Here is a 14,783-nt window from a genome sequence, read left to right on the forward strand (position 1 = left end):
CGGTGCCAATCCGACCTGTGACGCATATGCTGTGTCACAGAAAGATCGTGTCCCTGCAGATCGCGTGAAAGGGTTAACTCCCATTTCACCCGATCTGCAGGGACAGGGGGAGTGGTAGTTTAGCCCAGGGGGGGTGGCTTCACCCCCTCGTGGCTACGATCGCTCTGATTGGCTGTTGAAAGTGAAACTGCCAATCAGAGCGATTTGTAATATTTCACCTAAAAAAATGGTGAAATATTACAATCCAGCCATGGCCGATGCTGCAATATCATCGGCCATGGCTGGAAATACTAATGTGCCCCCACCCCACCCCACCGATCGCCCCCCCAGCCCCCCGATCTGTGGCCCGCTCCCCTCCGTCCTGTGCTCCGCTCCCCCGTCCTCCTGTCCGCTCCCCCCGTGCTCCAATCACACCCCCCCGTGCTCCAATCAAACCCCCCCGCACTCCGATCCCCCCCCGTGCTCCGATCCACCCCCCCTGCACACCGATCCACCCCCCCTGCACACCGATCCACCCGCCCGCACACCGATCACTCTCCCCCATGCTCCGATCCCTCCCCCCCGTGCTCCGACGCCCCCAGTGCCCTGATCTCCCCCCCCTGTGCCCTGATCTCCCCCCCTTATACTTACCGATCCTGGCGGGGTCCGTCCGTCTTCCCCGAGCGCCGCCATGTTCTAAAATGGCGGGCGCATGCGCAGTGCGCCCGCCGAATCTGCCGGCCGGCAGATTCGTTCCAATGTGAATTTTGATCACTGTGATATAATCTATCACAGTGGTCAAAATAAAAAAACAGTAAATGACCCCCCCCCATTTGTCCCCCATAGATAGGGACAATAATAAAATAAAGAATTTTTTTTTTTTTTCACTAAGGTTGGAGTTAGAACTAGGGTTAGGGTTAGGGTTAGGGGTAGGGTTAGGGGTAGGGTTAGGGGTAGGGGTAGGGGTAGGGGTAGGGTTAGGGGTAGGGTTAGGGGTAGTGTTAGGGGTAGGGGTAGGGTTAGGGGTAGGGTTAGGGTTAGGGTTAGGGTTTCGGTATGTGCACACGTATTCTGGTCCTCTGCGGATTTTTCCGCAGCGGATTTGATAAATCCGCAGTGCTAAACCGCTGCGGATTTATGGCAGATTTACCGCGGTTTTTCTGCGCATTTCACTGCGGTTTTACAACTGCGATTTTCTATTGGAGCAGTTGTAAAACCGCTGTGGAATCCGCAGAAAGAAGTGACATGCTGCGGAATGTAAACCGCTGCGTTTCCGTGCAGTTTTTCCGCAGCATGTGTACAGCGATTTTTGTTTCCCATAGGTTTACATTGAAATGTAAACTCATGGGAAACTGCTGCGGATCCGCAGCGTTTTCCGAAGCGTGTGCACATACCTTTAGAATTAGGCTATGTGCACACGGTGCGGATTTGGCTGCGGATCCGCAGCGGATTGGCCGCTGCGGATCCGCAGCAGTGTTCCATCAGGTTTACAGTACCATGTAAACCTATGGAAAACCAAATCCGCTGTGCCCATGGTGCGGAAAATACCGCACGGAAACGCTGCGTTGTATTTTCCGCAGCATGTCAATTCTTTGTGCGGATTCCGCAGCGTTTTACACCTATTCCTCAATAGGAATCCGCAGGTGAAATCCGCAGTAAATCCGCAGGTAAAACGCAGTGCCTTTTACCCGCGGATTTTTCAAAAATGGTGCGGAAAAATCTCACACGAATCCGCAACGTGGGTACATAGCCTTAGGGTTAGGGTTGGGTTGGAATTAGGGTTGTGGTTAGGGTTAGGGGTGTGTTGGGGTTAGGGTTGTGGTTAGGGGTGTGTTGCGGTTAGGGTTGTGGTTAGGGTTACGGCTACAGTTGGGATAAGGGTTAGGGGTGTGTTGGCGTTAGAATTGAGGGGTTTCCACTGTTTAGGCACATCAGGGGGTCTCCAAACGCAACATGGCGCCACCATTGATTCCAGCCAATCTTTTATTCAAAAAGTCAAATGGTGCTCCTTCCCTTCCGAGCCCCGACGTGTGCCCAAACAGTGGTTTACCCCCACATATGGGGTATCAGTGTACTCAGGACAAACTGGGCAACAATTACTGGGGTCCAATTTCTCCTGTTACCCTTGAGAAAATAAAAAATTGCTTGCTAAAACATCATTTTTGAGGAAAGAAAAATGATTTTTTATTTTCACGGCTCTGCGTTGTAAACGTCTGTGAAGCACTTGGGGGTTCAAAGTGCTCACCACATATCTAGATAAGTTCCTTGGGGGGTCTAGTTTCCAAAATGGGGTCACTTGTGGGGGGTTTCTACTGTTTAGGCACACCAGGGGCTCTGCAAACGCAACGTGACGCCCGCAGACCATTCCATCAAAGTCTGCATTTCAAAACGTCACTACTTGACTTCCGAGCCCCGACATGTGCCCAAACAGTGGTTTACCCCCACATATGGGGTATCAGCGTACTCAGGACAAACTGGGCAACAATTACTGGGGTCCAATTTCTCCTGTTACCCTTGAGAAAATAAAAAATTGCTTGCTAAAACATCATTTTTGAGGAAAGAAAAATGATTTTTTATTTTCACGGCTCTGCGTTGTAAACGTCTGTGAAGCACTTGGGGGTTCAAAGTGCTCACCACATATCTAGATAAGTTCCTTGGGGGGTCTAGTTTCCAAAATGGGGTCACTTGTTGGGGGTTTCTACTGTTTAGGCACACCAGGGGCTCTGCAAACGCAACGTGACGCCCGCAGACCATTCCATCAAAGTCTGCATTTCAAAAGTCACTACTTCCCTTCTGAGCCCCGACGTGTGCCCAAACAGTGGTTTACCCCCACATATGGGGTATCAGCGTACTCAGAAGAAACTGGACAACAACTTTTGGGGTCCAATTTCTCCTGTAACCCTTGGGAAAATAAAAAATTCTGGGCTAAAAAATTATTTTTGAGGAAAGAAAACGTATTTATTATTTTCACTGCTCTGTGTTATAAACTTCTGTGAAGCACTTGGGGGTTCAAAGTGCTCACCTCACATCTAGATAAGTTCCTTTGGGGGTCTAGTTTCCAAAATGGGGTCATATGTGGGGGATCTCCAATGTTTAGGCACACAGGGGCTCTCCAAACGTGACATGGTGTCCGCTAATGATTGGAGCTAATTTTCCATTTAAAAAGCCAATTGGCGTGCCTTCCCTTCCGAGCCCTGCCGTGCGCCCAAACAGTGGTTTACCCCCACATATGGGGTATCAGCGTACTCAGGACAAATTGGACAACAACTTTCGTGGTTCAGTTTCTCCTTGTACCATTGGGAAAATAAAAAAAATGTTGCTAAATATAATTTTTGTGAATAAAAAGTTAAATGTTCATTTTTTCCTTCCATGTTGCTTCTGCTGCTGTGAAGCACCTGAAGGGTTAAAAAACTTCTTGAATGTGGTTTTGAGCACCTTGAGGGGTGCATTTTTTAGAATGGTGTCACTTTTGGGTATTTTCAGCCATATAGACCCCTCAAACTGACTTCAAATGTGAGGTGGTCCCTAAAAAAAATGGTTTTGTAAATTTCGTTGTAAAAATGAGAAATCGCTGGTCAAATTTTAACTCTTATAACTTCCTAGCAAAAAAAAATTTTGTTTCCAAAATTGTGCTGGTGTAAAGTAGACATGTGGGAAATGTTATTTATTAACTATTTTGTGTCACATAACTCTCTGGTTTAACAGAATAAAAATTCAAAATGTGAAAATTGCGAAATTTTCAAAATTTTCGCCAAATTTCCGTTTTTATCACAAATAAACGCAGAATTTATTGACCTAAATTTACCACTACCATGAAGCCCAATATGTCACGAAAAAACAATCTCAGAACCGCTAGGATCCGTTGAAGCGTTCCTGAGTTATTACCTCATAAAGGGACACTGGTCAGAATTGCAAAAAACGGCCAGGTCATTAAGGTCAAAATAGGCTGGGTCATGAAGGGGTTAAAAGTTGCTTTAAAAACTGGGGTTGCAAGTAATATGCTAAGTCAATGGGAGGGATTTATTCTCCCTCCTTTAGGAGATTATTTCATTCTAATTAGTGTGAAGCATACCTTGGATTGTATTCATGCAATTGAAAACTACTATTTACTATACAATTAGCACTGTCCATAAAAGGACATTTACTTAACATCCTACTGGCAACCACAGCTTTCCAGGGCTCACTAGGCCTTTTGTCATTAATTCTATATAGGATTTAGCAGTGCCCTTCATATACTGTACAATTACCCCCTTCTCTCTCCCTATCACCTGTCTACAGTCTACAGTATACTATTTTTTGCTGCTTTTCTCCCTTTCCTATTGGAGGCTTTATCGCCCTGTCTTCTTAGTTGCTTTTTTATTTGTTGTTATTTAATTAAGATATTTATTTTTAACTCTCTTTAAAGGGAATCTGTCACCCAATTTTTGGCCTATAAGCTAAGGCCACCGCCATCAGGGGCTTATCTACAGCATTCTATAATGCTGTAGATAAGCCCCCCGATGTAACCTGAAAGAAAAACAAGTTAGATTATACTCACCCAGGGGCGTCCTGGTGCAGTCCAGTCCAATGGGCATGGCAGTCCAGGTCTGGCGCCTCCCATCTTCATAGAATGACGTCCTCTTCTTTGCTTCCTGTCACAGCTCCTGCAAAGGCATACCTTGTCTGCCCTGTTGAGGGCAGAGCAGAGTACTGCAGTGCGCAGGTGCTGGGAAAGGTCAGAGAGGCCCATCTCCTGCGCTCTGCAAAGCAAGAAAGAGGATGACATCGTATAAAGAGGGGAGGCACCGGACCCGGACAGTGACGCCCATCGGACCGGACCGCAGCGGGACCGCCCCTGGGTGAGTATAATCTAACTTGTTTTTCTTATCTTTCAGGTTACATCTGGGGATTATCTACAGCATTATAGAATGCTGTAGATAAGCCTTTGATGGTGGTGGCCGCAGCTTATAGGCCAAAAATGGGGTGACAGATTCCCTTTAAATCCCTTATCTTTATGGCACCCAACCATAATGGATTATGTTGATTTTTTTTACCCTATAATGTAGTGAAACATGGGGAAAAAAATCAATGTGTAATGAAATGGTGAATAAAATATAATTCGGCCATTCTTTTCTGGGGTTTGTTTCTAGGAGTTCATTGTGTGGTAAAAATGACCTGGGAAAAATGATAGCCAAGCAATTTTCTCAGCAAAAATGTTCAGTTGTGTTGACATTTTCTGTGACCAGTAATCTTTTATACTTTTATGTTGGTGGGACTTGTTTATTTGTGACGTGAGCTGATATTTTTACTGATACTAAGTTTGTGTACACATGATAATTATTATTACTTATTATTACTTAATTGCTTATTACTTTTTTTTAGGGATGAGTGCATGGAGGACTGCATAACAGTCAAATTTTCAGAAATTTGTAGTTTCACTCGAATTTGAACATTTTTAAAATCAATTTGCGGTATGCAATAATAATAACAAAAACTTGCCCGTGTCCTTTTGCCACACTGCTGAAGTATCAGAGATGAGGTTATTGTGATTTTGAATTGTTTCATGGGCCTCCCCATAATGCCCTAATACTATGACACCTTGTAGATTATCATACCTTGTACAGTGATGGTCAGTACTTGTGCCATCACCGATCAGTGGTACCCAGTATAGCACAGTTTGTACAGCAGAGTCGTTTTACATCTGGGTAAGTCTCATTCTTGTGTAAAGTGTAAACTCATATGGTTACCTGAGACCACTGTTTCTTTCTTCTGTAGAGTGTAAGGTCTTATGGTCTGCAGAGTCCTCTCTTTCTCTATCCTGTAAAGTGTAAGCTCTTATGGTCAGCTGGGATCTCTTTCTCTCCTCCACAAGTATGATCCATTTACAAGCTTTCCAGTTTTGAGATTTCTGCAAATTTATTCACCTCAAAACTATTTTATGAGGAAAATTCGGAAAATTAGAGAATTAAATTTTCAAAAGAACTGCTCATCTCTACGTATGTTAGATCTTTTGTGGAAGGTGAGGAAACCAAATAAATGCAATTCATTTGTTTTGATTTCTGCCATCATTACCGTGTTTAACGATGGGAACCAGTTGAGCATGGGCACTGCAGAACACTCCATTTACATGCCGATGTCAGAGATTTTCTGCTAAATGGGTAACTGCTATTGCCAGAGCTCTGCCCAACTGCGGATGTTAGAGACTGATGCCAGATGTATAATATAGCCAGCATCTGGAGGAAGATCCTGAGACACCTTGAAACATGAGGCTCCCCTCCCAGTACGTGAATACAATATCCTTTTGTGAAAGGGAAAAAATGCTCTACATTGCAAATTGTGAGCCCCATTTTATCAGATACTAAAGCGGTAAAAACGCTATAAAAACTCATTAAAAACGCAAACATTATGCATCCTATCATTTAGAATGCATTCTGCATGTTTTGTGCACATGATGCGTTTTTTTCCGCGAAAAAAACGCATCGTGGTAAAGAAAACAGCACGTTTATTAATTTTGCGGATTTCTGCGTTTTTTCCGCTATTCTATGCATTTGGGAAAAAACACACAAAAAACGCGTCAAAAAGCGTCAAAAACGCATGAAAAGCGCATGAAAAACCGCGAAATAAACGCATGCGGATTTCTGGCAGAAATGTCCGGTTTTTGTCAGGAAAATTTCTGCAAGAAATCCTGACGTGTGCACATACCCTAAGTGAAGGGACATGTACACAGGGGTGTTACATTAGAGAGTTTGTTTGAATATTCTGACTACTATAATGTACAGCTGATTGTTTTGCTACAATCACCCTGACAATTTTCAGTGCTTGGTTACTTAACTATGTATACTGTTTAGTATCTGTTAAGAAGGGGTTTATTACTTTATTTTTATTGTCATCTATGCTAGTGCTGATGTATGCACATACTGTATTGCTTGGTGGTCACAAGTAATTTGCAATGTAATTTATATTTTGTAAATGCACTATTAATCATGTCTGTTAACTTTGTCTAATTCACACATTATTTGTTTACTGTTGTTGTTATTATTATTATTATTTAATAAAGCTTATATTAATTTGTATTTAGTTTTGTATTTGTTTTTTTAGCAATTTTTATTACTGCACAAATTAGTGTGACTGCCATACCACACGTACTGTAATCTAGTCTAGTCAAAATAATCTTCACTAAGAAGTAAGTACACCCCTAGTGTGCTACTAGTACTCACAGATTAGAGCCTTATGAGTGCAATGACAGAAATCATCACCATGTGAGCCCGAACGGTCACAGAGAACTGTTGCAATACATTGTTGAGAGCTTCAGGGGAACACTCGATATAAAAATTTTGAAATACCGTAATATTGTAGCAATTTCATTACAGAAACGGTTCCGTTGATAAATGTCAGATTGATAAAATTAATATGATGGCAAAAACAGTTGATACAGCCAGTAAAGAGGAAAAGATATTCTTAGGGGAACAAAGGGGGTGTTGTCCATAACGAATGACAGAATGAAAAATGTTGTAGGAGACAATTTCATTTTACAGAATATGTCATTGATTATCACACGGGGAGCATCCTTATATACAGTTGAAAAAGCAGGACTGTGGACCCTACTGATAATATTAGCGAAGTCAAGCAGTCTGATAAATGCCCAAAGCAGTATGCTTCCACCCCTTCTGAAGATATGGTGCTGTGTACAAAGGTCAAACCTAGCATAGAGAAGTGTCTGCAATGCAGTTCCAAAACTGAATATCATGCTTCAGAATCTGTCTTCAATTTGCAGTTTTCAGAACCAGGGAACTGGGCATGATAGCTTAAGGCTGGTTTCACACTTGCGTTTTTGAACGCATGCGTTTTTTAAAAAAAACGCATGGTACAAAAACGCATGTAAACGCGTGTAAACGCTACTTTTTTTGACGCACGCGTTAAACGCGTGCGTCAAAAAAACGCAGCGTTTACACGCGTTTACATGCGTTTTTGTATGCGTTTGCGTTTTTTTGAGCAATTTTTAGAAAAAAAAAAAACAAAAAAAAAGGTCACCAGTAACACAACCAATGGGAATAGAGAGGGCATATGTGATTTTCTCTCAATATATTGACCCTAGGGGTACCGAAATGTTCACAGCTTGCTACTGTTTCCGGTGTCATGATGGATCTTTCAATGGAGAGCTTTTATTTCAAACTGGAGTTCAGCTTCAAAATTTTCCTTGCCTGTGTTTTTGCTTGGGAGCAAGACCGAAACCGCCAAAGATGGAGAAGGAGACAGCGTCGGCGGTTTTGGAGGCACCCCATCATTGAAGTGCGTGAAACCCGTGGAGCATATCACACGCTCTATGCGGAGCTGAATGCCAACCCAGAGAAATTCCAGGATTATACCAGAATGTCTCAGGATTCTTTCCGGGATTTACTGGCTCGTGTCGAAGTATCCATAAGGCGACAGGACACACGGCTCCGTAGAGCAATTCCACCTGAGGAACATCTGTTAGTGACATTACGGTACGTTCCAAAACTAAACCAATGACCGTGCAATTTTTTTGTTATGACATGTTTTCTATGTGTGTTTTTTTTTTTTAAACACACCATTAAGAAGAGCCGATTTTAAATTTGTTTTTTGTTTCTTTTTCTTCTAGATTTCTTGTCACAGGAGAGAGTTTATCTTCCCTGCACTTCCAATACCGCCTTGGAATCTCAACCCTCTCCGGAATTGTTGTGGACACGTGTCGTGCGTTATGGAATGTACTCCGTGAGGAGTTTATACCCGTACCCACCGTGGACATGTGGCGGGAAATATCAAAAACATTTTTGAACGTGTGTGATTTTCCAAACTGTTTAGGGGCGGTGGATGGGAAGCACATCCGCATTGTCAAACCTGCCAGAACCGGATCTGAGTTTTTTAATTATAAAAAATATTTTTCGGTAGTGCTCATGGCAATAGCGGATGCGGAGTGTCGCTTCATCGCCGTGGACATTGGAGCTTTTGGCCGTGGCAATGATTCCCGGACCTTCAAGAGCTCGGATATGGGCCATCGGGTATATGGCAACAATTTTAATTTCCCCCCTCCACAGCCTCTCCCCAACACTCAAGGCCCACCGCTGCCATTTGTTATGGTTGGGGATGAGGCCTTCCAGATGTGTGAAAATCTCCTGAAGCCATATTCTAGTAGGGACTTGGACCACACTCGAAGAATATTCAACTACAGACTGACCAGGGCCAGAAGAACCATAGAGTGCAGCTTTGGCATTCTGGTTGCTAAATGGCGCATTCTTGCAACAGCCATCAATCTAAAAGTGGAAACAGTGGACGAGGTGGTCAAAGCCTGTGTGGTTCTACACAATTATATAATGGCTAAGGAGCGACCCCACATTGAACTTGATGAACCAGTTTCACACCCATTGCCAGATTTTCAGCATCACCCGATGCGGTCAACTGCAGCCGTTGGTCTTATGCGGGACCAATTTGCGGCCTATTTTGTGTCCGATATTGGACGGGTTTCATGGCAGGACAAAGTTGTTTAAATGTCCTGTTGTATGTTAATGTTTACCAATTATTAAATACTGATACAAATTTTTCTAATTAATAAACTTTTTTGTGTTCACCATGTCTCCTGTCTTTTTCCTCTCTAAACAAAGGTTGACCAAAGATGGGCAGTAGATATGTATATCATAATTTGTAATCCAAAACCAGGAGTGGGTGATAGTTGATGAGGTAATAATTTTTATTTTTTCATCATAATTGACCTCAGTTGCACTCCTTATTTTGGTTTACAAAGAATGATATAAACACGGGCCGCATACTTATAATAATGTAACCAGATTTTAATTTATTTATTGGTAATCTTCTTGACGTCATTGCGTCAAGACTGGCACGCTCTCTATACCCGTCAAGTCAAGTGTAAGAAATAATGAATTCATGATGAACATATACATGATCATGAATTCAAAATTTCTTACACCTGCCCAGGTGAGGATAGATAGTTAGTGTGTGCCAACCATTGTCCCATCAGTTTGTCAAACATTGTCACATAATGTGCTATATAGAATATGGTGAATATACAAGTCAGTACTCAACTAAATAGGTCAGGTGTCTATTTTGACATCTGACCGGTTCAGTTATGGAAATAACTACAATTTTTTTGGCCAACTCATATCTGTATACTAAAGAAACACATATAGATGTTGTCTGGTATTTTATACTACTGGAGATATGTTTTGGCCAAAAGAATAAGTATGTGACAAAGTTTAATGGTGTGTATTGAGAGCGGTGAAAGACACAATAAACCAAACATAATTGTTGCAAATAAACTTTTTTTTTTATTGAGGAAACACAACCAAATTTATTTTTTTGTACCGCGGCGGGTTGTACCACGCCGTCTTGGGGTTGAGTGACGTAACTGGGGGGTATTCAGAACTGAAGCCTGGCTCACCGTGGAGGAGGCAGAGGTGGCAGGAGAATGGGCAAGAAAACTTGAAGGGTCTGGAAGTTCGGGGATGGGGCTTAAAACATGAGGGGCTTGAGACACACTGGAAGGTTGAGACACATCGGTAGGTGATGGGGGAGGAATAATCAAAGTTTTTTGTTTTTTATGCGTTTTGCCTGTTTTCCGTTGGGTTTTCCTGGTTGGGGGAAGTCTTCTTGGGCTAGGTTGTAAAGTGTGGGCGGGAGACACGTCAGGACCCGGCTCCACAATTACACAGTCTGTCTCCATTGTGGAGCGCTCGGCAATGTCTGAGTCCAATACCATTGTGGTGGGGGGGGGAAAGATAAAGTCCCGCCTGGGTCCTGGTGCCTCGTTGGGGGGGGAAACAAAAACCCTCCCAGGATCCTGGTGCCTCGTTGGGGGGGGAACATAAAACCCTCCGAGGGTCCTGGTGCATCGTTGGGGGGGGAAACAGCCCATACCAGTGTCCTGCTGCATTGCTGGTGGGGGGGAACATAAAGCCATGGATGGGTCCTGCTGCATCGGGGTGGGTCCTGCCCGGAAAGGTATGGCTTGGTCCTGCTGCATCATGGGGGGCCTGGTGCGATACGCCATGCCTGGGTCCTGCTGCATGGGGGGGGGCCGTCCTATACGCCTGGCCTGGGTCCTGCTGCATGAGGGGGTGTCCTGCCCGGAAAGCAACGCCTCGGTCCTGCTGCATCGGGGTGGGTCCGGTCCGATATGCCAGGCCTTGGTCCTGCTGCATCGGGGGTGGGCCGGTCCGATATGGCATGGATGGGTCCTGCTGCATCGGGAGGGGGCCGGGCCGATAAGCCACGCCAGGGTCCTGCGTCATCGTGGTGTCAGCGGAGGAGGTCCAAGCCGGAGCAGCGGTCGTCACGGTGGTGGCGGTGGGATGTCCAACAGCACTCGTCATCGTGTTGGCGCTGTAGTGGAGTACACCTGTAGAGGGAATAGAGGTGGCCGTGCAGTGGTATGCAGCAGAGGTAGGAATGGTGTTTACTTGTGACAGTGATGGCACAGTTGGATATGCCGCCACATTACGACTCTGACTCTGCTGCATAGCCTGCACAAAAGCAACATTGCAGGCCTGCATCACACTCAGCTGGATATCAGGGCTAAGGTATTCCGACATGCCCTGTTGGATTTGATAAAAAAAATGATGAGCTGGCTTCTGGAGGTCGGCTTTCACTTGATCAACACTTTTGGCGACATCCTGGATGCGGCAATCTAAGAGATTATGGGACACATCCATTCTGTCACCTAAAGCCTTGATAGCTTCGTGTAAAACCGAGCTCAAGTGCAAAAACTCGGGCATGAGGGACCTATCCGAAGCCCTCTGTCGCTGCCGGGATGAGTCCGCAAAAATGGGTGCAGCGAAAGAGGACTGCGAAAGGGGAAGACCTGATGGGCCAGCCCCCTGGTCTCCAGTGAGTGTGGAAGACCCACCTGGTGCTGCGCTGCTGGATGGCTGGGACGGGTCCGTGGCTGCCGGCTGAAGGACCGCTCCAGAACCTGTGGCGACAGTCGTGCAGTGTGTGCTGTGAAAAAAGAAAACAGAAAATTAATACCAAACTATAACAAGACGGTACATCCTGTGGAATTAAAAATGACAGATTATCTCAATGCAATACAACCGGAGGCATGTGAGAAATACTTACATTCTCATGAGAAGGACCGGTCTCAGGAAGGCCAGCACACGGTGATATTTGTAGAGCCGGTGCCTTGCTCCGGAACCACTAGCTGCACTCTTCTCTGCACGCAGGTCCTTGTTGAAGCGGTCCTTCATGGAACGCCAACGTGTTCTTACTTTGTCCACTGTGAAATAACAATAAAATATAATGGTCAGAAAAAGGACTTTTGGCCGTGCTCTCTTGACTGTGTGTGATGACAGAAACTACGAAAAGTTTCTTTCATCACACACAGTCAAGAGAGCATGGCCAAGGTCTGTTGCTTCACACTGCCGTGCAATACTTACCAAATGCATTACGGACCCGTGGAGGGGAATTCTCCCAGTCATCCCACAACGCTTGGGCCACCTCACTCCACAAATGACGGAGAACACTATTGACGGCATGCTGTGGATCCCGGCTGTCCCACAACGGGACTCGCTCCTGGACCAGAGTGATCAGCAGGTCATTATCAATCCGGTCGTCATCCCGTTGTGAAACCTAAAATTAAAAGAAAATCATTTAAGTTTGCTCAACCACATTGGGAAAAAAAAAAGACACGAAGATGAGAAAGGGCAGGAATATGAAAGACAACTTTCAGAAAAGGATGATACAAGAAAAATGTAAAGAAAAACAAGGGTACAGAAAGGAAGATTCAAGAATACTACAATAAGGACAGTCTGCCTGGTATACATACCAGCTGACGTCTTCCCACCGACCCTTGACTCCGCTGCTCAGTACCTCTCTGTCCCTCAGTTGAAGTGCTCTATAAAAAAAAAAATCAAATTGTCTCATGTGTCGATGCGACAGTCAATACTTACCAAGCTGAAGGACAAAAAACTAACCTCACTGACGTGATCCACTTCTGATTGACGTGGCTGGAACTCCTCATGAGACGAAGACTCCGGAGAAGACATTCTGATGGTGTTGAAAGAAAAAAATAGAAGAAATTAGGACATGTAGATCCAAAAAATTGAAAATGAATGCATTGGCTAGGATATACTCACATTGCTCTGTGTCTTGTCCAACAATGCGTCCGGGCAGGGTCTTGTCTTCTTTGGAGTCTGATGAGAAGTGACCAGAAACTTCCCCCAACCTTCCTTTTATAACCCTGCTGCTATGGGGGAGGCTTATCAGTGTCTAGACAACCTTATCTACAGTTAATTCAATCTTTTAAAAAAAAAAACGCATGCGTCAAAAAAACGCATGCAAACGCATGTCCAAAAAAACGCATGCGTCCCCATTGACTCCAATGCATTTTTTGTCCCCAAAAAAACGCATGTAAACGCATGCGTTTTTTTGGGTCAAAAAAACGCCCCTCAAAAATACTACAAGTTGCATTTTAGAAAATGAACGCATGCAGTAAAAAAACTGCAAACGCGTACACCAAAAAACGCATGCGTTTTCAATGTTAAATATAGGGGAAAAAAACGCATGCTTTTTTTGGTAAAAAACGTTGCAGACAAAAACGCAAGTGTGAAACCACCCTAAGAGAGTAATGGTTATTTAGTCAGTCTTCCTGAAATGTTCAAGGTTCGCTGGACTGAATTTACATATGCACTGGTGGAGATTGTGCTATGGTCTTGGCAGACTTTAGTTTTGTACTTCACAAAAAAGCGCGGATAGCTCTTGCTATAATTACCTGAAATTACATTACGTAGGGGATAACTTCAGAATCTTGGCATTTCTTTCCAATGTTGACATGGCTAGATTGACTGAATCTCTGAAGTAAAAAATATAATCTTTGCTTGAAGATCTTGGGAGGTTGGACAGCGACACTCGCAGAAAGCATTACTGTTCTCCCATGTGGTTTGAGAGAGCTGAAGGGCATTGAACGGATTTCCACATCTGGTTGTGCCTCCAAATCATCACAGCCAAAATGAAGTAAGGGAAGCAATCTCTATGTTACTGATAACAGGGACTTAACTGCCATATTATTGGAGGTGAAGGAGTGCCTCATACATTTTTTCTGTGACCATTTCAATCTAGATGATTGACATCGTGAAGCCATTTTGCAATCTGCTTAATGATGCAGGTATAAAGGCTGCATTTAATACCATTGGCAATGATCTTGATCTATGAGAAATAGATTTTGAGTATCAAGATTTTAAGGGTTTAAAAAATATAGACATTCTCTGCGGCAACACACTTGCAGAAAAAGGGAAATATTTTGCCTCTTCAGGGAAGTACAAAAATCTAGCAACTCTTTTTGGTAATTTCCTTGTGGCTAAGCCTCACAGAGCTGATGTAGAGCTGCTTATGAGCCCAGATACTTCATTGAAGTGATTAAAATTAGACAGAATAGTACTCAAACCAAGAATCTTTATTTCTTTGTTCACTATAAGATGCCACCCCTTGTGTAGGAGGTATGTAATGTGTGAATGGTTTATTACTGTGGTTGTTTACTATGTGTTGGGGGTACTTACTATGTGTGGGGCTGTATTTATGGTGTGTGTTTGATATTTACTGTAATGGGGCTGGGGATGATTTAGTGTAACGGGATGATTTGAGGACACAAATTTGGGGAGCAAAGAAGGGACAGGTACAAACCCAATATGTGGAATGGAAAACATTTGAAGAATGATATGAGGAGGAAGGGGTGAGATGGAGAACATGAAAAGGGGATGGCTGCAGACAGTATGGTGAGTGGGGGTATTGGTGCAGACACAGTATGGGGAGAGAGGAGAAAATGTATGCAGGCACAGTATGGGGAGAGTGAGTGATGG

The sequence above is a fragment of the Ranitomeya imitator genome, chromosome 5 (assembly GCF_032444005.1).
Source record: "Ranitomeya imitator isolate aRanImi1 chromosome 5, aRanImi1.pri, whole genome shotgun sequence".
Classification (NCBI taxonomy): domain Eukaryota; kingdom Metazoa; phylum Chordata; class Amphibia; order Anura; family Dendrobatidae; genus Ranitomeya; species Ranitomeya imitator.